Source organism: Sciurus vulgaris (assembly GCF_902686455.1).
Source record: "Sciurus vulgaris genome assembly, chromosome: 12".
In the NCBI taxonomy this organism is placed as follows: domain Eukaryota; kingdom Metazoa; phylum Chordata; class Mammalia; order Rodentia; family Sciuridae; genus Sciurus; species Sciurus vulgaris.
The window spans coordinates 112,864,502-112,889,416 of NC_136473.1; the positions used below are offsets into that span (position 1 = coordinate 112,864,502).

General features: G+C 46.8%; 1 long non-coding RNA gene across 3 annotated transcripts in view; it reads right to left on the reverse strand.

Moving 5' to 3' along the window:
• Nucleotides 1–800: 800 nt before the first annotated feature.
• Nucleotides 801–24,915, reverse strand: part of LOC306642299 — a 30,512-nt gene continuing 6,397 nt past the window's right edge. The window contains exons 2-4 of one of the 3 annotated variants that reach the window (XR_013758476.1): nucleotides 11,095–11,212; nucleotides 4,855–4,908; nucleotides 801–1,153 (exon numbers count right to left, since the gene is read on the reverse strand). This is a non-coding gene — a long non-coding RNA (uncharacterized lncRNA). Of the gene's footprint in view, nucleotides 1,154–4,352; nucleotides 4,909–11,094; nucleotides 11,213–24,915 lie in introns of all 3 variants that reach the window. The other 2 variants (XR_013758477.1, XR_013758478.1) reach the window with 2 other exon arrangements.

A 24,915-nucleotide genomic window follows, 5' to 3' on the forward strand; every position in this document is an offset into this window, starting at 1 on the left:
CAACAAGGACTTCTGCATCTCTGCTCTCTTAAAGGGAGGCAAGCTGCCCACACTATTCCCTGTGCTGTGTCATCCTCTCTTGGGAGCCTGGTCACCAAATCCTATGGCTGGAGATGCTCGGATCACATGGCGCCTCCTATAACAGTCACACTGCGGGTTCTGAATTAAGTAGTTCCACACTGTTCTCCTTCCCCTCCCACCAAGAAAAGGATAGTTTTCATAAAATCCAGAGCTGCAACAGATTCAAAGAAGTACATCCTTTTGGTATCTGTGACTGATTTCTTTGTGTGCTGGTTTTGTTCAGATCGAGTCCTGGTCCAGCTAACATTCGAGCTGAGTCGGCGTGCGAGTGCCGCTCCGCTGCGGCCAAGAACAGTAACTGAGGCGCTGCGGCTGACAGTCCTCGTGCGCCTGTCTCCTCCCCTTACGTAGCCCTAGTTAGGGACCAGACAAGGAACACTACAGGCTGCACCCGCAGAGATGCCCCAGCAGGTGACGAGTTCTCTATTTGCTTTTCTCTTCCCCAACCAGAACAGATGCTATCAGACTTCGCCCTGAGTTCTCTGTACGGCCTCTCTGGCTTCTTTCTACCTTCAATCCATCAGCTGTTGCTCTGACAGGCCATGAGCACTCGCTGAAAGATGGCCATAGGATGATGCTCGAGCTATTTCAACACCCAGCTCTGTGACCTACAGCAGCCCGGTTCTCGGATGCTAGTAGGCAGCACATTGTCGTGCCGTGTCAGACCAGCAGCAAGAGCGGCTGCGCTGGAAACGCCAGCGCTTGGGCTCCTCCCCGGAAGTGGTGAGTTGGGACACCTGGGGGTGGGGCAAAGCGTTCCAGCCCGGCCCAGCGAAGTTTGTGAACCACCGAAGGAGTGCAAAGGAGTGCAAAGACGGACAAGCTCTAGCGGCGAAGCCAAAGTTCACGTCCTTGCTTTGTTACTAACTTTGTAGCCTTTGATAAGTTAATTTCCATGAACCTCCTTTTCTTCAACTGTTCAATGATACCTGGCTGGTAGGATGGTTGGGAAAATAGTGACCGTAGGGGTAGCAGCTGTCAAGGGGCATGTCCCTTCCCAGGCTGTTTGTTCTAGCTCTCCATTAGCACATAAATCCACCACGGAGGGATTAGAGTTCCAGAGTAAGAAGACCTAAAAGGCATTTAAAAAAAAAAAAAAAAAAAAAAAAAAAAGAAAGAAAGAAAGGAAATGTTCAGGAGGGTGAGGTGGAGCTTGCTGTAGTCTCAGGTACTAGCATGAGGGTTCCTTGAGTCCAGGAGTTAAAGATCAGCCTGGGGAACATATGGAGACCCCCTGCCTCCCATAAACACATCTGTATATTTTTTAAAAGGTAATGTCCAACCATAAATAAATAATAAATGTTTGAGAAAATAAATATGTTTAACCTGATTTAAATATTTTGCAGTGCATACATGTTTCGAACATCAGGTGGATCTCACACATACAACTTCTATGCTTTTATGTATCACTTAAAAAGAGAGAGCAGGTCAGGGTGGCATCTGCCTGTAATCCCAGCAACTAGGGAGACTAGGAAGGATTGCAAATTGGAGGCCAGCCTGGGCAACTTAGACAGACACTGTCTCAAAATTAAAGAATGAAAAGCCTTGATAATGAGGCACTTGGTAATGAAAAGCAGTGGTGAGCGCCCGCCTGGCACACATGAGGCACTGGGTTTGACCCTCAGCACCACATAAAAGTAAATGAATAAAGGTATTGTGTATCTACAACTAACAAAACTGAAAGGATTTGGGGATGTAGTTCAGCGGAAGAGCACCCCTGGATTCAATCCCTAGTACTGCAGAAAAACAGAGAAGCTGGGTGTGGTGGCACATGCCTAAGATCCCAGCTACCCAGGAGGCTGAGGTAGTGTGGCCATAGCCTGGCCCAGTCACCCTGCTTGGATCCTGGATGACTGGATTCAGCCACCTGCCCATGTAAGAAATAGGAAAGAGATGGGCAAAGGAAAAACAAACTTTACACAGTTTGAGCAAACTGGGAGAATCTAGTGTGCTTCTCCCCACTGGGGCCACCTAAGCATTTAAACTTCTAGACACAGAAGACGGTGCTATGCATATGCAGACACACTTGGCCTGTGTTAGCACAGGCCATGGCTATCTCTGCTCACTTTCTTGGCACTGTGGCGGGAGGGCGGGGGCACAGCCCTTCAGCAGCTTTTCTCAGCAGGGGGATTCTGTTCCAAATTGGGGGGAGGGGGGGGCAAATCCGATCTGCTTCAGCAGGAGGATCCATCCAGGTTCAACTTAGCAAGACCCTGTCTCAAAAATAATAAATTAAAGGCTGGGGATGTAGCTCTGCGCTGTGGAACCTTGGCCTAGGATATACCAGGCCCTGGATTTCAGCCAGTGTGAAGGGAAAAAAAAGCCCAGGATAGGCAAATCTGTAGAGTCAGAGTCAGAAGTAAATCAATGGCTGCCAACATTTGGGGAAAGAGGCTAGGGGCAAATGGGGAGTGACTGTTAATGGATCCAGATTTTTTTTTTTTTTTTTTTTGGTACCAGGAATTGAACCCAAGGGCACTTAACCACTGAGCCACATCCCAAGCTCTTTTTAAATTTTTAATTAATCAATTAATTTTTTCTTTTTCTTTTTCTTTTTTTTTTTTTTTTTGAGAGAGAGAGGATCTTGCTAGGTTGCTTACAGCCTTGCTAAATTGCTGAGGCTGGCTTCAAACCTGTGATCCTCCTGCCTCAGCCTCCTAAGCAACTGGGATTACAGGCATGTGCCACCACACCCGACTCAGGAAATGTTCTAAAAATGATTATTGTGAAGGTCACACAACCTTGAATATAGTAAAAACCATTGAATTGCATGACTTAAATTCTTGAATTGTATGGCATATTAATTATATCTCAATAAAACTGTTTTACAAAATGGCTGTCAACCAGGAGGTAGGAGGGAAAGAGCTATTTAGGAATTGGGAAGAGAAGTGGGCAAAAGCACAGAGAAGATGCTGAGGCTTGAAAAAGCCACGTCAGAGAACTCTGTGACCTAAAAAGCCATTGTGCAAAGTCAAGCTATTGAATTCAACACACGTACTCCCTCAAAAAAGATGACAGCCATCAAGGGCCCTTAGGTCACCTATGATTCCAGTGACTTAAGAGGTTGAGGCAGGAGGACCACAAATTTAAAGCCAGCCTTAGCAACTGAGCAAGACCCTGTTTCAAAATAAAAAATAAAAAGGGCCAGAGATGCAGCTTGGTGTAGAGTGTCCCTGGGTTCAGTCCCTAGTACCAAGGAACCTGCGAGGGCTGGGAGGTGGCTCAGAGGTATTGGTACCTACTCTACCCAGATGTGTGAGGCCCTGGGCTTGACCCCACCACTAAAAAACAAAAACAATAATAAGCAAAGTCAATACAGAGGATTATAGGGCACTTTGGGCTTAGAGGGCGTACTGGAGGTGAACCCAGGTGTGCTTCACTGAGCCACACCTCCCAGGCCTTTTTTATTTTGAGACAGGGTCGCCTTGACCTGTGGTTCTTCTGCTAGGAGTACAGGCATGGGAGGATACGTTTGGTTTGGTTTGTTTGCATATGTGTTAGGCAAGTGCCCTGCCACTGAGCTATATCCCCAGCCCCAGAATTTATCATTTTATAGAGATTTTCTGATTTTTTTTTCTCCCCTTTTCAAACCAGGACACACTTTCTAATGTGATTCTATGAAAACAGGCAGAAAGAAAGTCAAGAGTTGGTTGTCCTGCCTGCCAGCCGCCAGTGCCCTGTCTTGCTCACTGGACCCTCAGCTACCTGCATCATCCTGTGGTGGGTCTTATCAGACCCCTGCCAGACAGGCCCTTGGCTCTCCTGTCCGCAGCCTGAATCACTGCTATCTCACTTGTCTGTATGATTTCCTTCAACTTCCCCAAGTAGCTCCGGGGTCACAGGGCAAGTTATCCACTGTGCTTCTTCCCTCCCTGGGGCTGATATTCCATCGCCGTAAGAATGCATTCTGGTTGGGACACAAGCTGGGTTGGGGATGAGACAGGGAGACACTGCCTCAGATGAAAAGCTGGGTGGAGACTGCAGGGGAGCGCGAGGGCAGAGCAACCCTGGCAAAGGGGCCTCTCCTCCAGGGTCCTGCCCATGGCGCCTCTGCCCGGCCTGGACCCTGCCTGGTGGCTGCCAACAGAGGAAGGCGAGATGGCACAGATGGAGGCACCCCTCCCGCTGGAGAGCGTTACCTTCAGTGTGGTGGTCTGTCCAGATACCGGTGGCCAGTGCGGCAGGCTTGGCTGTGCGATGGCCATTGAGGTGGCTACCAGTGCTGGAGACCAAGTGAGGCTAGCAGAGCCAGGAGACTGGCTTTTGCTCACCACTGATGGGATGCTGCTGAGAAGTTATTTGGGAGGTCTGTCCTTCCTTCCTTCCCTCCTTGCCTCTTCCTTTCTAGAGATGGGCGTCTCATTATTTGCCCAGGCTGGTCTTGAACTCCTGGACTCAGTCTTCCCACTTCAGCCTCCAAGTAGTTAAGACTGCAGACAAGCACCATCTCTTCTGGCTTATCTGGAGCCTCAAGGTCAGGTCTCCCCAGTCAGTTCTGCCTGTAATGAAATCTCAGCTGTTCTGTGGCAAGGAGGCCTGCGTTTCCAGTGTAGAAGCTCACGTTTCAGAAATGTTTACAGTCAGACACACTGAGCCACGAGCAAGAGCAACAGGCCTCCAGGAAAGCACACGCTGCACACCTGACTAAGGTGGGCCTGGAAGACCAGGGCTGTGGCAGGGCCCTGGCTAAGGTGGGCCAGGAAGGCCAGGGCTGCGGCGCTGGTTGGTGCACAGGCTCTCCTTGCAGGAGGGCAGAAGGGCTCGTCTGCTCACCAGATACCTCCTTGCTGCCAGTTTGTAGATCTTCAGTTGGTCAAATCGTCAGAGCTGGAGAAGTGAGAAGACAGCAGGAGGAACTTCAGTGTGTGTATATGTCCATGTGTATGTGTATCCATGTCTACAGACATGTCTGTCTTTTTCTCCCCCCAGTCCTCCTTGGTCCTGGGATTGAACCCAGGGCCACTTAACCACCGAGCCCACCCAGCCCTCTTCTATTTTGAGACAGGGTCTCGCTGAGTCGCAGAGGCTGCATTGCCACTGTGACAGTTGATATTCATGTCTCATAGGAGCTCAAGGGATGGGTCTCAGGCCCTTTTAAAGTGTGCTCAAAAGTCAGTTCACACAGCATCGGTAGAAGGGAGGTTAAAGGGTGGTCTTTAAGAAGAGGTGAGGCCTTGTCAGTGCTGGGCTGTCACAGCCCAAAGGTGCCTGGCTCAGCGGCTGCTCGAGCTCCAGGTTCACTTGGGCAACACGCCCTCGCCCTGACCACTGGGGGTCGGGAAACAGAACCCAAGGAGGACAGAGTCGGGACTGGGACTGTAGCTCAGTGGCAGAGCACTTGCCTAGCACTTGCAAGGCACTGGGTTCGACCCTTGGCACCACATAACAGATAAAATAAAGGCACTCTGTCCATCTACAACTACGAAAAATAATTTGCTTGAATAAAAAAAATATAAAAAAGAAAAAGGACAGATTCAGCATGTCCTTGCACTGTGGTGGGGAGACAAGGGGATAAAGACTCTCAGTGTCTGAATTCGCAGTGAATAGCTAAGTCATCCCTGGTCAAACCTCACATTCCTCTTAGAATACACAAATAAAACTAAAGCAAAATGCCTCAAATGAGATTATTCTTAATTTTCTCTACAGATTTCCTTTTTCTCCTATTCAACTTTTAAAATATGAACAAATTACCTTTTTTAATGATCCCACAAAAATAAATTAAAAAAAAAAAGCAGGCCTCATTCCTCCCTTTCAGTCTTTATTCATTTACTTTTATTTCATTTTGTTTAGATAACTTATTTATTTTTGGTACCAGAGATTGAATCCAGCGGCTCTTGACCACTGAGCCACATCCCCAGCCCTTTTTCTATGTTTTATTTTGAGACAGGGTCTTACCAAGTTGCTCAGGACCTCACTAAGTTGCTGAGGCTGGCTTTGAACTTGCCATCCTCCTGCCTCAGCCTCCTGAGCCGCAGGGATTACAAGTGTGTACCACCACAGCTGGCTCCTTCCAGTCTTTAAAGCACATGCTTTGCTACTGTGGGCCCACCATTCCCAGGGACATCCAAAGCCCAGCACCCTTCCTTCCCCAGCCTTGGCTTTGGCTGCTGAGGAGAACCACCACCAGATTCCTTAGGGTTGCTGATACCTCTGTCACCTACTCATTCACAGTGGCCTTGGTGAGCTATGTCCTCTAGGCCTTGCAAAGGAACGTGGTTCTCCAGAGTGCCTCCCTCTAACCTCCCATTGGACATTTTCCTGTGGCATTCCTCAGGGGCAAGCTGGTGTTTCCACCGCTAGCCAGTGCGGTTTTCTCCTTCTCCTTCTCCTTTTGTTGGTACTGGGGACTGACCCAGGGGTCCTTGGCTACTGAGCCACGTCACACAGTCCGCTTTACTTTTTATTTTCAGAGCGCCTCACTAAGATGTCAAGTCTGGCCTTGAACTTGGCATCCTCCTGCCTCAGGCTGGGCATTGCAGGCATGTGCACCTGAGGCCCACTTGGCCATTATTTTTTCAGACTCCTGAAAGCCTAGCAACAAGTGTCGCCATTCTCTGAACTTTTTGGTAGATGTTAAAGCTTCTGTCCTGAGAATGTGCTCTGGTGACTTCTTCCTTAGCCAGTCTTCCATTCTGGCACCTTTGCTGAGTACCTTAGATGCCAATCCCAAGAACACTCTTCTGACTCTTGCTACATCTATCTTGCAATGCAGTCTCTTTTTCTCCCTTATCAGGCTGGGCACAGCCCCAGCTATCAGCCTGGTAGCCAGGAGAGGAGGTGGAGCTGAGGGTAGCTTCAGAGGAGGGCACCTCTACCAGCACAGCAGAAGTTGTAGCCCTTATTAGGGGAGATGGGCCACCTCTGCAGCCCCAGGGGGAGCCAGGGCCAATGTTGCCGAAGGCGTCCATCCAGATATCCCACCCATATTTCAGGATGCAGGTTTCCATCACCAACACCCTGGTGTTCACCTGATTCCCTTGGGGCTGGACGAGGCAAACAACACAGGACAAACGGACTCTGCTTTAGACCAGCAGCCAGGTCTTCAGCCTACTGTTCAAACGCTTTTTGAAGCTCCCATAGAGGTCCCCAAATCTCACACCTGGGTGCTAACCGCCTGTTAACAGCCCTCAGCCTTGCAGTAACCTTCTGTAAAGTATCTCCACAGTTTAGCGGCAACCAGCCAACTTCACTCTCTGTAAATGCTTCTCCCCATCGTTTTGAAAGGCCTGAAAGATGGCACCTGCCACAGCTCCTCTTCATCAGCATCCCTCCAGCAGCCTGCCACCCTGTGCCATGCTCCACTTCCAACCCGAGACAGCCTCCTCTTCATCTGCCAGGCAGGAGGCAAGTTAGTACACCCCCACCTTGCCAGCTACTGTCTTGGACCACTCCTGGTACCCTATATTAAGTCTGGTCCTCCTAGAAACAGATGCCAAGAAGGAATTAGAAATACAAAGTTTTTTTTTTTTTTTTTTTGCACCAAGGGTTGAACCCAGAGGCACTTAACCACTGGGCCACATATCCAGACCTTTTTAATATTTTATTTAGAGACAGAGTCTCACTGAGTTGCTTAGGGCCTTGCTAAATTGCTGAGGCTGGCTTTGAACTCGAAATCCTCCTGCCTCAGTCTCCTGAGCCACTGGGATTACAGGCTTGTGCCACCATGCCTGGCAATATACAAAGATTAGAGGAAATGTCTATGAGAGGAAACGGCAAGGGAGCCAGGGAAGCCTGGGGAAGCCTGGGGAAGCCAGTGGACCACAACACAAGCCTGACTTAAGTGAGCAAGTAGGGTAGAAGCCCTCCAGTGACTGTGCAGACTAAGAAAGCTGAACAAAGCTGCTGGGAGTCCTCAAGCCAAAGCCCTGACAGCCACGCTGGGCCAGTGGCACACACCATGATCCCAGCGACTCGGTTGAGGTGGGGGTGTGGCAAGCTCCAGGCCAGCCCAGCATCTCAGCCAGGCCCTGTCTCTAAACAAAAAATAGTTAAATAAAAAGGGCTGGGGATGTAGGTCAGTGGTAGAGAGTCAGTGGGTTCAATCCCCAGAACAAAAAAAAAAAAAAAAAAAAAAAAAGGTGTTGGTCATGAGAGCCACCCACCTGTCTTCCAGGAACCAGCCTGCCCCTCGTTCCTGCCCCCGGGGCGTTGCTGATGGGCTCTGGGAGCCCTGGCAGGGAGCAGTGCCACAGCTGAGCTCAAGAACGTGAGCTGGGCTCTTGGCCAGTCACGCTCCCCCTAGGCGAGGGTCTTGGAGGCACTTTCTAGCCGGCACTGCTGAGAAGTGAAACCATGAAATCTCCATCTCCACCTAGTCCTCTCACTTTTAACTCTGAAACAGGGTCGCGCTACGTTGCCCAGGCTGGCCTGGGACTTGTGCTCCCCCGCCTCAGCCTCCTGCATCCCTGGGCTCACAGGCGTGTGTTGGGGCGCCAGCCCCGAAGCCTGTTTTGTCCGGTATTAACGGAGCCACTCCACGCGGCTCCCTTACGATGGACACCCATGGCATGTCATTGTCCATCTGTTAATTCTAACCTATCTGCCCGTGAGTCCAGAACACATCTCTGTGAACAGTCTATAATAGGATCTCGTTTTTTATATCGTTGGACAAGCTGTGGGAGACCTGCTAGCGGTACAGTGGCAACGTGTTTTTATTGATTTGGTGATGTTTTTATTTCAGTTTCTTTTTTTTTTTAATGTTTTGTGGAGGCTGGGTTTGTAGCTCAGTGGTAGAGCACTTGCCTAGTATGCATGAGGCCTTTTTGATCCCCAGCACTAAAACCGGGAATGAATGAATGAACAAATAAACAAACAAATAAAAAGTTATAGAATTCTTGGTCCAGGGGTTGTTTTGTTTTGTTTTCAACTTTTTGAATGTGACATCCCACTGTCTTTCTGTCCTCCCTTGTCCCTCCTCCTCCTCCTTGTTCTGTGGTGCTGCGGATTGAACCCAGGGTGCTCTACCACTGAGCCCCTCCCCAACTCTTTTTTATTTTTGTTTTGAGATAGGGTCTCGCTAAGTCCCCCAGTCTGGCCTTCAAATTCGTCCTCCTACCTCGGCCTCCCAAGTGACTGGGATGCACAGTCTCCATTGTTTCTAGTGAGAGTTCACCTATAAATCATATTGCATTCCCTAAATATGATGAATCATCTTTCTCTTGCTGCCTTCCAGATTTTTCTCTTGTCTGGGCTCTCAAAAATTTGACTGTGGTTCCTTTATGTTTATCCTGGGTTGTAAATTAGCATTTTAAGAAGTATTTGAGGGTTGGGAGAGTGCTCAGTGGTAGCAGGCATGAGGCCCTGTGTTCAATCTTCAGCACCAAGAACCCCCCCAAACAAAACTAATTACTTGGACATATTTATAATAGCTGCTTTGAAGTGTTTGCTTGTGAAAGCTCGAATCTGGGTCAATGAGTCTTTTAGTAACTGCTTTTTTCCCTCTTTATGGATTGCACTTCCATGTTTTTTGTATGTATAGTACTTTTTGACAAAAAAAAGAAAGCCTAAATATTTTAGATAATCTATTGTAGCAACTCTGAATATTATTTTACCTTTTTGACTACTGTTTGTTTGTTTGTTTGTTTGTAATAAGATCTCTAGATTTAAACTGTAGAATCCGTGTCCCTGTTGTGCTGCTACTGGTATTTCTACTGTGCTGCTGTTATTGGTCGGCTAATTGGTTTCATTACTGGGGACTGAACTCAGTGGCACTTCACGACTGAACTATATCCCTAGTCCTTCTTGTTTTCGGACTAAGTTCTCCTGAGAATCTCACCAAGTTTCCCAGACTGGCCTCAAACTTTTGATCCTCCTGCCTCAGCCTCCTGATAGCACTGTTTGATTTTTGCTTGTGTTTGTTGTGTCTGTTTAGCCTGCTCCCTGGGTATCGCCTCTGTGACTGACTACACAGCTTGGTGGTTGCCCAGTGATTTGGGCAGAGGTTGAGCTCTGACGTTTTGAGCCAGCGAGCTCCCACCTCCGTGGATGGATATGTGTGTGGATTGGGGAAATCCTGACTCTTGGGGCTTTCTAGGACTCTTTCTGTTTTTGGTATTGGAGATTGAACTCAGGGTGCTCTACCACTGAGCTACATCCCCAGACCTTTTTATTATCATTATTCTTTATTTTGATACAGACCTCACTGAGATGATTAGAGTGTTCTCAAACCCGGGACCCTCCTGCCTCAGTCTCCTGCGTAGCAGGGATTACAGGTGTGCCACTGTGCCCAGTTCTTCCTGGCACTCTTGCGTCTCCTCCCCCCGTACCTAATGCCCAGTCGGCCGAGGACATGCAGGGAGCCTCTCTTGCTCCCGGGTTAAATGTCTGTGTCACCACTTGGTCTGAATCTGAAGCTTGATCTCAAGCTGGCATGGCTGTGTATATTCCATTCGTGCCTGACTAAGTGTACCACTTATTGCTGGAGAGGCTTTGGGGTTTTGTTCCCTACGTTGAACAGAGTCTGCCTCCTCTTGCCAAAATGAAATCCAAAACTGAAAACTTTCCAAAAAAATAAAACCAAACAGAATTCACTTAGAGGCCCTTCCCCTCCACCCCATCCTGTTAACCACCATTCACCCTCAACATCTCCTCCCCTCCTCCTCCTTCTGGGAACCGAACCCAAAGGAACTTGCAATCTTCTGTCTCAGTCTTCCCGTGGCTGGGATCACAGGTGTGGGCTACCATGCCTGGTGTGACTTTTTCCTTTAACATTATGATCCAGAACCACCCACATTATTGCAAATGACAGGATTCCATTCCTTTTTCATGGTGAAATAGTACTCCATTGAGTATATGCTTCCCATTTTCTCTTTCCAGTCATCATTCATCACAATAACCTTGGTCATTGTGAATAGTATTAAACACATTTTAACTGAAGCCTACAAAACGTAAAGAGGACAATATTTCACAACCAAGTTTTATTTTTAAAAAGTAAGGTTAGTTCAGTATTTGAAAAACTCATGCTTTAAATAATTTAGAGCTGGCTCAGAACACTCCATGCCCTGAGCAGCGTACCTTCAATATGGTCATTGCTGCAGCAGGCGAGCAAGGGCAGAAAGAGCCCTTCTTTACTCCACAGAGCAACATTTCCTAAAACGTGCTCCTTGGAACAGGAGGTGGTGGAACAGTGGTCCTGGGAAGGAAAAGACAGTGGGAATAAGTGTCTGGGAAAACCTACATTCTAAGCCCAGTTCCCGCCTTGGTTTCTGGGAGAACCAATGTGCATTAGCACATGAGACACCCAGGAAAATATTCAAGAGCGGATGCGTGCTTACCAAAGTCACCACGCCACAGAATCTTTTCCCTGAGAGCCAGTCTGGCACGCTCACACTCCTCTCCTGGTCTTAGGCAGTGGCCACAGTTTCTTTAAGGCTAGTGGAGGGAGACCCAGACCCACACGTGGGCACTCCTCTCAAGGTCTGACTGACACCGCTGGCTGCAAGACACTGAAAGGTTATTCAAATTGTATCCCCTTCAATTTCTTCATCCCTTTCAGATCTCTAGCTCCCGATTTATCTACGATGACATTGTAGCTTATCTGTCACTTTTGTCTACATTCTTATACTTGACAGGAAGCCAAAGATATACTTAGCTCAGCAGTCAATTTACTGAAATAAATTAGTGTCAACTGTGATTTAAACATTGCACCCTAAAATCTCAACTCTTAAATGTTACACATGCTTTTCCATCAATGTTTGATGTACACGTCTCACTGTGCTTTTAAAACTCCTACCTTATAGCTGGGTATGGTGGTGTACGCTTATGATCCCAGTTACTCAGGAGGCTGAGGCAGGAGTTATCACAAGTGTGAGGCCAGCCTCAGCAGCTTAGCAAGACTCCGTTTCAAGATGAAAAAGGGCTGGAGATATAGTTCAGTGGTTTAATCCCAGTACCAAAAAGGAAAAAGAAATCGCCCTTGATTCAAGAGCTTTAAGAGTGAAAAAGGCTGTAATAAAAACTCAGTGGAGCCGGGTGTGGTGGTGCACACCTGTAATTCCAATGACTCAGGAGGTGAAGCAAAAGAATACAAGTTCAAGGCCAGCCTCAGCAACTTACAAGGACCTAAGCAATTTAACGAGACCCTGTCTCAAAGTAAAAAATAAAATGTGTTGGAGATGTGACTCAGTGATTTAAGTGTCCCTGGGTTCAATTCCCGTTTCCAAAAAAATAAAAACCTAGATCTAGAATCACCGTGAAGGTGTGCTATTAACCCTTCCGTGGATATCCACCCACCTGGCATTCCCTCTCATTGCTGTTGTCATTTGATTTTGGAGCGGGGGTTTTGTTCAGTTGCCTAGGCAGGCCTCAAACTTCTGATCTCCCTGCCTTGGTTTGCGCAGTGGCTGGGATTACGGTACATGCAGCCATGCCCAGCTTCAAGGCTGTTTTAAAAAATTGAGATTGTTCTGGTACTTATTAAATGTCTCTGCTACATATTCCCTAGTACTTTCCCTAGCATTACATTTGTGACCATTGCTTGTATGAATATCTTTCTTTCCCTCTGAATTATAATCTGAATAGGAGTAGAAATGACTTTTGTCTTACAGGCACGAATAGGAATTTAATATTTAATGTAAGAATGCATAAATGAATGAATGGATATCATTAAAGTTAGAATATAAAAGGAGTTTCTCTCTTTTTCTGTTTCTTTTTTTTCTTATTGGTAGTAGGGATTGAACCCAGGTGTGTGGGTGCTCTACCACTGAGCCACATCCCCAGACCTTTTTTTAAAATTATTATTTATTTCTTATTTTGAGAAAAGGGTCTAGCCAAGTTACCTAGGGCCTTGCTAAGTTGCTGAGGTTGGCTTCAAATTACCATCCTCCTGCCTCAGCCTCCCAGGTTGCTGGGATTACAGGTGTGGGTCACTGGCCCCAGCACTTCTCTTATTTTTAATGGACTTTAAGAGCACAGATTTGTACTAACCACAACCCTTATTACAACTCCTTTTCATCATTGGCATAGTTGACTCATTATTTAATAGTCTAATAAAGATCTGCTACCCTATGTAGGATCTAGAATATGCCCCCAAAATTATGTTAATATCAAAATTTCAGATGTTTTTCTATGCATAATACATATGCTTCTTTAAAAAGAGATTTTTGAGAGGCCAGAAGTAAACCCTCACACATATTCTCAAAAAACTTCTATTGTGGTAGAAAGACAACATTTTCCAAGCACTGTTGTGAGACAGCTTCTTGCCGCCTGTCCAGGCTGGTATGGATCTTGTTTCCTCGCACCTCACCCGCTGCTAAGTGGATGGTAGAAGCTGCTCTGTGTTCCCCACTGTTGGGAAACCACCTGCAGAACCTTGCCCACCCACATGCCAGTGGACTCGGTGCTCTCGCGACCTGGCTGCTGTGGGTCGGGTGGACTCAGGCCTCCTTCAGACCCTCTTCCAATCATCCAGACATGCCAGAGGGCACTGCCGGGTCGCGTGGAGCTCTGTCTCAAGTTTTTGAGGAACCTCTGAGCAGCTGCACCATTTCGGGACCCAGCAGCGGTACACAGGTGAAACTGCTCCGTCCTCACCAACACCTGCTGTCTTCTGTTCGCTTTTAATAGCAGCCATCCTGGCGGGTCTGGGGCCAGGTCTCGCTGACTTGCCTTTCACCACTGTCTGGAGATGCCGAGTGTCTTTTCACACTTTTTCTTCTTTTTCTTTTTCCTTTTTTTTGTGCCAGGGATTTAACCCAGGGGCACTTGACCACTGAGCCACATCCCCAGCCCTTTTTATTTTTTATTTTGAGACAGGGTCTCACTAAGTTGCTGAGGCTGGCCTTTAACTTGCAATCCTCCTTCCTTAGCCTCCTGAGCCACTAGGATTACAGGCATGTGCCAACACTCCAGCCTTCTTTTCAAATTCTTATTGGCCACTGGTGTATTGTCCTTAGAGAAATGGCTGTTCGAGTCCTTTTGCCAATTCTTTGTTTATCTTGTAGCTTTAAAATATAAACTAACAGTGCCTGCATAGCGGTGAAGAAGCAGAAAGGGAGCCAGCTGCGGGGGGAAGGGACAAGGAAGGAGTGGCCTAGCTTTTTTGCGGGGTGGGGGGGGGTGCTCTTGCTATACTCACTCCAGGAGACCAGCACTGATCCCTCCAGGGGCAGAACCCAGGTTGGAGGCCCCACCTCTTAAAGGGGCTCACTACCACCACCACCACACTAGGGACCTAGTTCCCCACCTTTGGAACCTACTGAAATCCTGTTAAAACCATAGCAATAGGGATCTGCACTCTGAGTTAGAAGGGGCATTTTTAGCCAAAGTTTCATTCCCCAGTCCTCCACAATTAAGAGACTGCACAAGAAGCAGAGGCTGTCCTAACACATACTGGCTAATAAACCACACTCATCCATGAACCAAGGCCACAGGATGTGAGGTCAACTTTCTTTCATAATGTTTTTAGTTGTAGATGAACACAATACCTTTATTTTATTTTTATGTGGTGCTGAGGATTGAACCCCGGGTCCACCTGTGCTAGATGGGCGCTCCACCACTGAGTCGCAACCCCAGCCCTGGGAGGTGGACTATCCATGCTACCAGCCTTCACTTGTATCAGTCCCAATACTGAGCAGCAACCATTATGTAAATCTACTACGATCTACTTAACTAGCCTCTTTTCCAACATTTAGGTAGCCTGCCTTCTTCATTAGGGAGGAATGTGACACCACCCCTTAAGTATGTTTCTTGACTCATCTGTCTGATTGTTTTCTATGTCAGCAAAGCGTATGCGTGTTTTTAAGGCCTGTGATACATTTTAAGGTCTTTTTTTAACTTTTTTTTTTTTTTAGATAAGGTCTTCCTAAATTGCTTGGGCCTTGCTGAGACTCGCCCTGAAATTGTGATCCCCTACCTCAATTTCCCGGGTGGCTAGCATTAAAGACATGTGCCATCACACATGGTGAAATTCTTTAAATTACTTGGGAGACCGTAAAGAATTGTCACAGGGACTCACCAGGCTTTTCCGCTACAATTTTCAACACTTTTTAAATTCTTTTTTTTCCCCCAGTAAATCTGCTAATGAATCTGCTAATGCTTTGCCACTGAGCCATACTCAGCCCTTTTTATTGTTTTTTTTTTTTTTTTTTTTTGGAGACAGGGTCTCTAAATTGCTGAGGTTGACCTTGAACTTTCTATCCTCCTGCCTCAGCCTGGGATTACAGGTGTGTGCTACCATACCTCCATTTATTTTCAAAACTTCTGACTGGTGTCTACACAGTTTCCCTCTTCTAATCCACCAGACACTGCATCGTCTCCTTTCAAAGTCAGCTCCGGGGCTAGGACTGCAGCTCAGGGGAAGAGCATGTGCCTAGCCTGCTGAGACCCCCTGGGTGCTGCCCCCAGCACTCAGGGGTGGGGGAAGCTCTGATGGCCTTCGAGACCTAGCAAATCACCAACACACTCCTTGTGTGTGTGGCCCCAAGACAGACTCCCGGGTCTGGCATTCGACCTTTGCAGGGTGACTTCCATGTCTGCCTGGGCCCTCCAACCTCATGGGGGAGGTTGCCTGGGCTTCCGGGTGCTCCCCTGCCACCCCAGCCTCCCACCACAACCCACACAGGCTGCAACGTTCATGCTGCCTCCTTCCTAACTCTCCTTCACTGCACAGGACGCTCTCCTCCTGGGAACACCTACAACCACTTCTTTGCACCTCTGAGTATTCCTCCTTGCAGATTTTTTTTTTTTTAACGCAGATTTTTTTTTTAACCAATGCTAGTCTGTGAACGTCTCAGGACAAAAGGTCAATTTAGTCATTTTTGTATCCATCCTAGAGCCTAACAAAGCAACCTACTTACAGCAGTCCTGTACCCACACATTTTCAAATTAACAGATGAAGACAAAATGTTTCCACTCACATTACTAATAAAAGTCTACTAGATATTAGCATCTACTTACAAAGTTCAGTTTACAAAAGACTTTGAAAACATGGTTTAATTAAAAGAAATGATCTTTAAAGTTTTCTCTACTTAACTTTTTTTTTTCTTTTTGTCCCTGACTGAACTCAGGGACATTTACCCACTGAGCCACATCCCCAGTCCTTTTTATTTTTTTATTTTGGGACAGGGCCTCACTAAGGCGCTGAGGCTGTCTTTGAACTTGCATCCTCCTGCTTCAGCCTCCCAAACTGCTGGGATTATAGGCATGGACCACAGCACCCAGCTAAGCCCCTTCCACTTCTTCCACTTCTGATAATACATACCCCTAAAAACACCTGGGATTCCATAACAGCTCACCACATTTAGGTCCTGTATCTTCTGTTGGATTTCCCTCAAACAGCCCTCCAGACAAACATTTGTGTGCAAATAGTTTTAGAGGTGACTCTAGAAAATACTAGCATGAGAATGGGGATGTGCCTCAGGGAGGGAAAGCCACCAAGGCCTGAAGCCAGTGGTCACTGTGGACAAGTGCAAGCCTGGAGTCTGTGACGATGCCAGCGCAGAGCAGGCGCAGAGCTACCCCGCCTGGGAGAGATGGATGCTTGTGAACCAACGCTGTCAGTTCCCTGCTCAGAGCTGCCCGGAGTACTCCAAGCTGCATTCCTGGGACACGGGGGGCCAAAGCCCTCAGGCAGCTGAAGGGTGGTGGTGTAAACAGTAGTCAGACCAGAGGTAAGAGGGTCCTAGCAGGGTCTTCTGTGCTTCAGTGAGAAATCTTCAATTCCACAGTGTTTAAAATCTGGGATATGTCAGACAGATAAACCCACATAAATCCAGATATCTCATGCTAGACAAAGGCGCCATCAACATACACCAGAGAAAAGACAGCCTCCTCAACAAATGGTGCTGGGAAAACTGGAAATCCATATGCAGTAAAATTAAATGAAACCCCTATCTCTCACCCTGCACAACACAACTCAAAGTGGATCAAGGACCTGGGCATTAGATGAGACCTGCACCTACTAGAAGAAAATACAGGCCCAAATCTCCATCATGTCAGCTTAGGAACCAGATTCCTCAACAAGAAGTAAAATCAACAGTCAATAAATGGAGCGGGAAGAGAAGAATAGAAATTCACTAGATCAGACAAAGGGGAATAAAGGGAAGGGAGGGGAGATGGGAATAGGAAAGACAGTGGAATGAGTCAGAACCTTCCTATGTTCACATGTGAGCACACAATCAGTAAATGTATGACCACAAGAATGGGAAGTTATACTCCATGTATGTATGATATGTCAAAATACACTCTACTGTCATGTATAGCTAAAAAGAACAAAATTTTTTTTAAAAAATTTGGGATATGTCAGCATTTTTTCATAGTATATATGGAAGAATAATAGCAAACCCTGTTGGAATGAAAAGTCACAAAAACAAAACTTGGTGTGGCCAGAGGTGAGAGATTCAAATAAATAACACAAATATCATCATATAGTGTGCAGAAAAACCAAAAGGTCAATGTTAAATCCAATCTAATTTTTATTTCTCTGTAACCCTTGGGCCAATGTGGATCTACAGCACACGAGTCTAGGTCAAAGAAGACTAGACCACTTTCATAGTTCTGGGGATGGAACCAGGGCCTTGAGCATGCTAGGCAAGCTATCTATCACCGAGCTCTACACCCCTAGTCTTAGAAAAATTATTTTTAACTTTTATTTTTACATTTTCTATATATGCATGTAACAAATCTATCTGTAAGTACTTTTGGAACCGAATTTATAATCTTCCAATGTTATTTCAGTCCTCTAGCTTACTGTTATTTTAAGGAACAAGTAGGACTGAAGAGTTTGAAGAGTTAGCTCACTGGTAGGATATTTGCCTAGCATGCACAAGGCCCTGGGTTTGAGTTCCAGCACCACCAAAGAGAAGAGAAAAAAAGAAAAAAAAAATGGTAAAAAAAAAAAATGTGTAAAGTAAAATAAACATATATATATACATGTACGTATGTACATAGAACAGGTAATATGTATATAAGATAAAAAAATTAAACAGTACAAAAGAGTATGCATTAAAAAACCAAATTTCTACCATGTGTTTCCAAAGGCAGTCACTCACTCTTATTGGTTTCTCAAATACCCTTAAGATGTCTGTGTGTGTTAGCCAGGCACTTTGGTGCACACCTATAATCCAGCCACTTAGGAAGCTGAGGCAGCAAGTTTGAGGCCCTAAGCAACTTAGAGACCCTGTCTCAAAGTCAAAAGGGCTGGGGATGTGGCTTAGTGGTGGGCATTTGCCTAGCATGTCCGAGACTGTGGGCACCCCCAGGACCACAAAATAAATGAATAAAAGATAGATAAACAATGAATTCTAAAGTAAAAAATAATCCAGTGGTATTTGTTGACATGTCCTCATGAATACCCTGGGAACACTAAGCTGCTTTGTGGCTATTGACTTTCGCTCTCTGTACGTGTAAGGGGTGGAAAGCCCTGGAATCAGGCTGAGTGGCCCATTGTCACCACTTCCTTCTTTCCAGTGTGCTATTTTTCCTCAAAATACACAGAAATTAAAAATAATCTTGTCTGCAAACATTACTAAACTTTTTCTTCTTTTCTTATTGCTATCAAGGAATTTAAATTCTAGATGAAGATTTCGCTCATTAAAGTTAGAAAAATAAAGCTACACATGGTGGCACACCTGTAATCCTGGAGTCTTGGGAACCTGAGACAGAAGGACCTCAGGTCTGAGGCCCAGCCTCGGCACCCCATCTCAAAATCAAAAGAAAAGAAAAGGCTGGGAACGTAGCTCAGTCACAGAGTGCCCTGAGAGGGAGGGAGGGAGGGAGGGAGGGAGGGAGGAAGGAAGGAAGGAAGGAAGGAAGGAAGGAGAAAAGAAAAAAAGATGACTGTGTGTGCATATAACACCACACCACACACACACACACACACACACACACACACACACATATACACACACACACATATACATATGTGTGCACATTTCCTCCTCCCAAGAAAAAACAGTGTTCGGGGGGTCAGCCTGAGCCAGTGGGAAGAAGGAAGAAAAAAATACCAGCATATACTACAGACTATTCTTCATTTTTTAAAAAAATCACTCTTAAAAGATATTCTACATCCCATATAATTATAGTTATTTGCTTCATTACTTTTTTTTTTTTTTAATACTGGGGGTTGAACTCAAGTACGCTTAACCACTGAATTATATCCCAGCCCTTTTTATTTTTTTTATTTTGAGAAGGGATCTTGGTAAGCTGCTTAGGGCCTAAGTTGCTAAGGCTGGCTTTGAACTTGTGATCCTCCTGCCTCATTATAGGCATGTGCCACCATGCCCAGCTCTTAGTACATTTTTTAAAAAATAAAAAACACAAAACAAAATTGTTTCAGAGCCTAGAAGAAATTATTTTTTGAGGAATCCTAAGCAGATGTTCTCAGATAAGTAAAGATAACAAGAAAAATGCGAGGACCTTATCTGTCCCTCCCTACCTCCTTCATTTACTCCAGCACTTTGGAAGGTTCACCACATGCAAGGCACCATGTCAGGTATGAGGAGCACAAAGACAAATCAGAGACCATTCCAACATCCTAGGAGCCACAGAATCTCTGGGAAGACGCTCAGAAACAACTGTAGTGCTGAGTGATATGTATCACGATACACAGCAGCAACACAGAATTAAGTGATCAACTCTGCTGTGCCAGGAACAAATGCTAAACAGCTTGTAGGCATCAGCTCAAATATGGCTCTGTGAATGCCCCCAGGGATCCTTATTAGTCAGGGTCTCATTGGCTGACTCTCAACAGTTTACAGAGTCAACAGGAAGCTAAAGTTACTCTAATATGTTCACCAAGAAATCAATGATTCATAAAATTATTTTTCAAACATCTTTCCTTCTTAATATTTCTGTATTTTTTTTCTTTGTACATGGGATTGAACCCAGGAGTACTTAATCACTGAGGCACATCCCCAGTCCTTTTTGTTTTTTATTTTGAGAAAGGGTCTTATTAAGCTGCTTAGGGCCTCACTAATTGCTGAGCCTGGCTTTGACTTGTGATCCCCCTGCCTCACCTCCTGAGCCCCTGTGATTACGGGAGTGTACCATGACATAGGCCCAATTTTTTTCTTCAGTACTAAAGACTGAACCCAGGGCAGTACATGTGCTTGGCAAGTGCTCCACCCCTGAGGTGCATTCCCATCACTTTTAACATTTTTATTTTATTTTGAGACAAGGTCTCCTAAATTTTCCAGGCTGGTCTCAAACCTGGGATTCCCCTGCCTCGGCCTCCCCAGTAGCTGGGAGGTGTCACCACCATGCCCAGCTCTCCTGTTCCCATTTGTCTAAAAGTTTACTCTAAACCATCTGTAGAGTGAAAGTGAAAATCCCTAGCAAAGGATGCATGACTTTCCCATTTGGAAAAAGTGGCGCGCTCCTGGAGTAACAGTCACTGATGGCAATGAGGACACGGTGGAAGCAGGCTAGCTAACAGCTAAAGAGAAGCCACCCATGGCCACAGTGTAGCCTGACCCTTCTCAGGGAAATGACTCGAGAGGAAAAGGACTCAACAGTAAAATAGCTTTCAAAAATGACCCCTTGGGACACAATGGCAAACTGACATGTCTTCTTCCATCAGCCCAACCAAGGTGCCACAGAAGCAGAAGGGACTGTGAAAGATGCCCAGAGGTGACACAATCACTGTGAGAAGTGCCTGTGTAGACACAACGGATCGGAAGACAGCATGCTTTGGGGCTCATCGCTGGAGAGGTTCTCGAGCGCAGAGCTCTGGAGTCCCTGGGGAGGCTGACGCCGTGCTCTTCTGGGCATGGGGGCTCTTGGTGTTGCTGCCAACAACTGCAGGTGCTGGTGGGGACCACCCTTCCTTGGGGGAATGGAAGGAGAGAAGTCTGACAGACATTCTTTCAAAGTGAATCAGCTCCTGATAGGGCGAATACACAGGCCTGTCACAGGAAGACGCACTCGGGGTGAGACTTCGGTCGTGCCTTTCTCTTCCTCTGCAGCATGGGACAGAGCCCACCACTGCTTACCCCTCTTCTACTGTCTGGAGGAGAAGCATCAGCCATGCCAGCATCAAGCTGTCACAGGGGGACGACGGGCAGTGGCATAGCCTGGAGGAGGTGCTCGGGGGCAGGATGACCAGTTGGCTCCAGCCATTTCCTTCGGATTCCACCCACCTCCAGCACCACAAGTAACTGCCAGAAGGCAGCTCGTAGGAGAGAGCAGAGAGGGTTAAGTGTCCTTGGGGAGAAGGGCCCTGACTGGGGGTGTAGGGAGAGTCATGGGCAGATAGAAAGAGACAGTCCGTCCAGACAACGGAGGAGTAGAGACATGGAAGGGGAAGGACACACTCAGTGTCTCAAGCCAGAATGAACAGCTCCAACAGAGCAAGGATCCAAAACAAAAGATATCCCAAAGAGAAGGGAGCCTGTTGGAAAAAGGAAGCAAGAACAAGAAATCATGCTGTGCATTAAAGATCCAGTGACCGAAATGAAGAGCTCAATGAAAACACGGAGGCAACAAAGAGCAGAACCCAGAAGGGTGGAGTGAGCAGGAACTGAGGGTCGGGAACACCCCAGGGTAAAGTCAACAGGTATCTCACAGCGAGGGAACACTCAAGAGCAAAGTAAACAGAGACAGAGGGTGTGTAGAGCTCCATGAAACCCAAATCCAAGCAGAACGAAAACAGATGGAGGGGAGGAAAGACTAGAAAAATGACAGACGTGCCAGAGCTCGGGAAAGGCGGTAGTCCTCACACTGAACAGGTGTACAGGATGCCGAGGGGCAGGAGGAAATATTCTCCACCACACAAGCTAGAGCAAAAAGCTGCCAATTTTTGCAAAAACCTCAAACAGAGCAGTGTGAGACTAGTACAGTAAGCATGTATGTATCACCTACATGCACCTCGTGATGACTCTTGTGATTTTTTTTAGACTTTATTTTTTCCTGTGGTGCTAAGGATCGACCCAGCCCTCACGCGCGCTGGGCAAGCACTCTTCACTGAGGCACATCCCCAGTCCCTCTTGAAATTTTTTGACATATCTGCTTTTTCTCACCCTCTGGAATCACTTGAAACTAAGCTGCAGGCCTCAGCCTTGGCTCAGAACTCGAGTGTGCGCATTCTGAGGACAAGGATGGCCTGGTACATTGCCATTACATGTCATTTCACTCATCTCATTATCGGTTTGGATTTCAATATCACAAGTGTCCCCAAGCGAGTGTCTTCTATGACTGCTGACTTGAGCCAAGACCTCACGAAGCCTCTCTTATTGTGTGGCGTCTTTCTAAACCTTCACAACCAGAGTGGGACCCCCTCTGGGCTTTTTGGTTCTTGTTTTTTTCAGTGCTAGGAGAGGAACCCAGGTCCTGGCACGTGCTAGGCAAGTGCTCTACCCCTGATCTAAATCCCCAGCCCTTTTTATTTTATTTATTTTGAGATGGGGTCTTGCTGAGTTGCCCAGGCTGGCCTCAGGCTTGAGATCCTCCTGCTTCAGCAGAGAAACTGGGATTACAGGTAAGCACCACGGCACCCACTCATAACATTCACCTTTTGAAGAGGCTATGACTATTTTTTGTATAGTGTCTCAAATTCTGAATTGATTCAATTATTTCTTCATGGTGGCATTAGCTAGCACCTTTATCCTCTGTATTTCCTGAAATCTAGAGGTCAGCCCTCAAGTCTTGATTGGATTCGGGTGCTGGTGAGCTCGGGAAGAGTGCTCGCTGGGAATGTCGTGCTTTTGAGGATAACCATCAGGAGGCACAGACGTCAGGCTCAGCAATGCTGGGTGTGAGCTTGGTCGTGGACAGGACAGGCTGCCCATCACCCACACTGCTGGATGTTCAGGTGGTTTTTAATCTATTGCTATTATAAAATAGGTTCCAATGACAACCTTTTAAATATAGTTCCCTACATGGAAATGTCTTTCCAAGGTGGTTTCCTAAAAGTTGATTTGCATATGTAATTTAGGTATGCCAAACTCTCTTGCAAGATAGGGTGCAGTTTTGCATTTCCATTGGTAACATGTGAGAGTATCTGGTAATTCACGGCCATTCTAAAAGAATATGCTATATTTTTGGACTTCTAAAAATTTGATAGTTGAGATAAAATGATTGCTAAAAATAGTGTCTTAGTGGTTTTTTTGGAAGGTGGATAACAGGGATTGAACTCAGGGGCACTTGACCACTCAGCCACATCCGCAGCCCTATTTTGTATTTTATTTAGAGAGAGGGTCTCACTAAGTTGTTTAGCAGCTTCCCTGTTGCTGAAGCTGGCTTTGAACTTAAGATCTTCTGCCTCAGCCTCCAGAGTCACTGGGATTACAGGTGTGTGCCACCACACCCTGTAAGTTTATCTTAGTGTTATGTTAAATGAACTTTCTCAGTGAAGAATTTTTTAAAATGAACTTTTTCTTACCATAAAAAATAAAAAGGGCTAAGGATGTGGCTCAGTGGTTAAGCACCCAATTCAAATGCCCATACCCCCATCCCCCAAAAAAAGTCCCAAACTGAAATCTTGGAAATGAAGACTACACTATCACACTACCTTAGACGAGAAATACACTGAACAGAAGTAACAGTATAAGCCGGGTGTGGTGGTGCATGCCTGTAATCCCAGCGTCTTGGGAGGCTGTGGCAGGAGAATCGAGAGTTCAAAGTCAGTCTCAGCAATTTAGCGAGGCCCTAAGGAACTCAGCAGACCCTGTCTCTAAATAAAATATAAAAAAGGGCTAGGGATTTGGCTCCCTGGGTTCAATTGTTAGTTCCCCCTGCCCCCCAAAAAGAAGTAACAGTATATTAGTAAATTTGAAGACAGAGCACTAGAACCCACCCAGAAGAAAATGTGGAGGGGGAGAGAGAGAGTCACCACAGATTCCACTCACTCTGAAAGCAGCAGATGAGTAAAAGTGAGAGGCTCACTGTGGACGGGTAGGAGGAGGCGGGAAGGAGCTCCAGAGGCTCGAGTGCAAAGCTGGTAAGACCCCACTGAGGGGTCTGTGAGCTCAAGGGGACACCTGTCCCTGTCAACTGCCCTGGAACTCCACGAGGACTTGGCACTCCCCATCTCTGTCCTCTGCCCTCCGGCCAGCCTGCCTCCTGCATCAGCCGTGCTTCCCACAGACCCCGTGTCCACCCAAGTCGCGCTCCAGGCATCTCCCGGAGGCAGTGCTTGCTCTTCAGAGGCACACCTGCCACTGTTCTGGGTGAAGTCTGGGCTGTGTGCACCTGCAGTCCAAAGTCCCCGCTCTACGGCCTCCGAGTTCCACTCTGCTGTCTCTTCAGTTGGTAACAGACACTTACAGAGCACCTGCTGCGGAAGCACCACCCTATCACCAGATTAGTCCCTGTCCATCCAATTTCACAGAGTGGACCACCATTGCTATACCCTGATCACCTGCTTCCTGAACTTTCCAAGTAGAACGTCAATGTCAGATGGAGTAAAATCTCCATGGTAGGGTGACTTGAGGGGCTCCTACCAAAAGCAGCCAGTTGACTTCTCTCCATGCTCAGAGCCCATGGAAGGAATCGTGCACTTGAGGGTCAAGAGAATGCTGAGAACAGACCACAGGAAAACAAGCTGGGGCTGTAGCTCAGTGGTAGAGCACTTGCCTAGCGCCTCTGAGGCCTTGGGTCAAGTTTGCAGTACTGCAAGGGGGAAGGGAGAATGAGCGATGAGAGAATCTGAGTGGCGCTGTGCCTGCCCAGGAGTGCGCCATCAGCACCTCACCCGAGGAGGCTTCCCAGGGGAACAGGTGCTCCGCCCTGCGGGCATCTCCGGGTGTGCACTCTGACATGGTGCACACACAAAAAAAGTTGTGTATTCCCACCAGTGTGGCTGTGTTTGTGTCCTCCGTGAACAAAACCAACGTCCCAGCAGCACAGTGCATCACACGGTGAAGGGCCAGCCCCGACAGTGAGAAGTGGGTTACTGGCCAG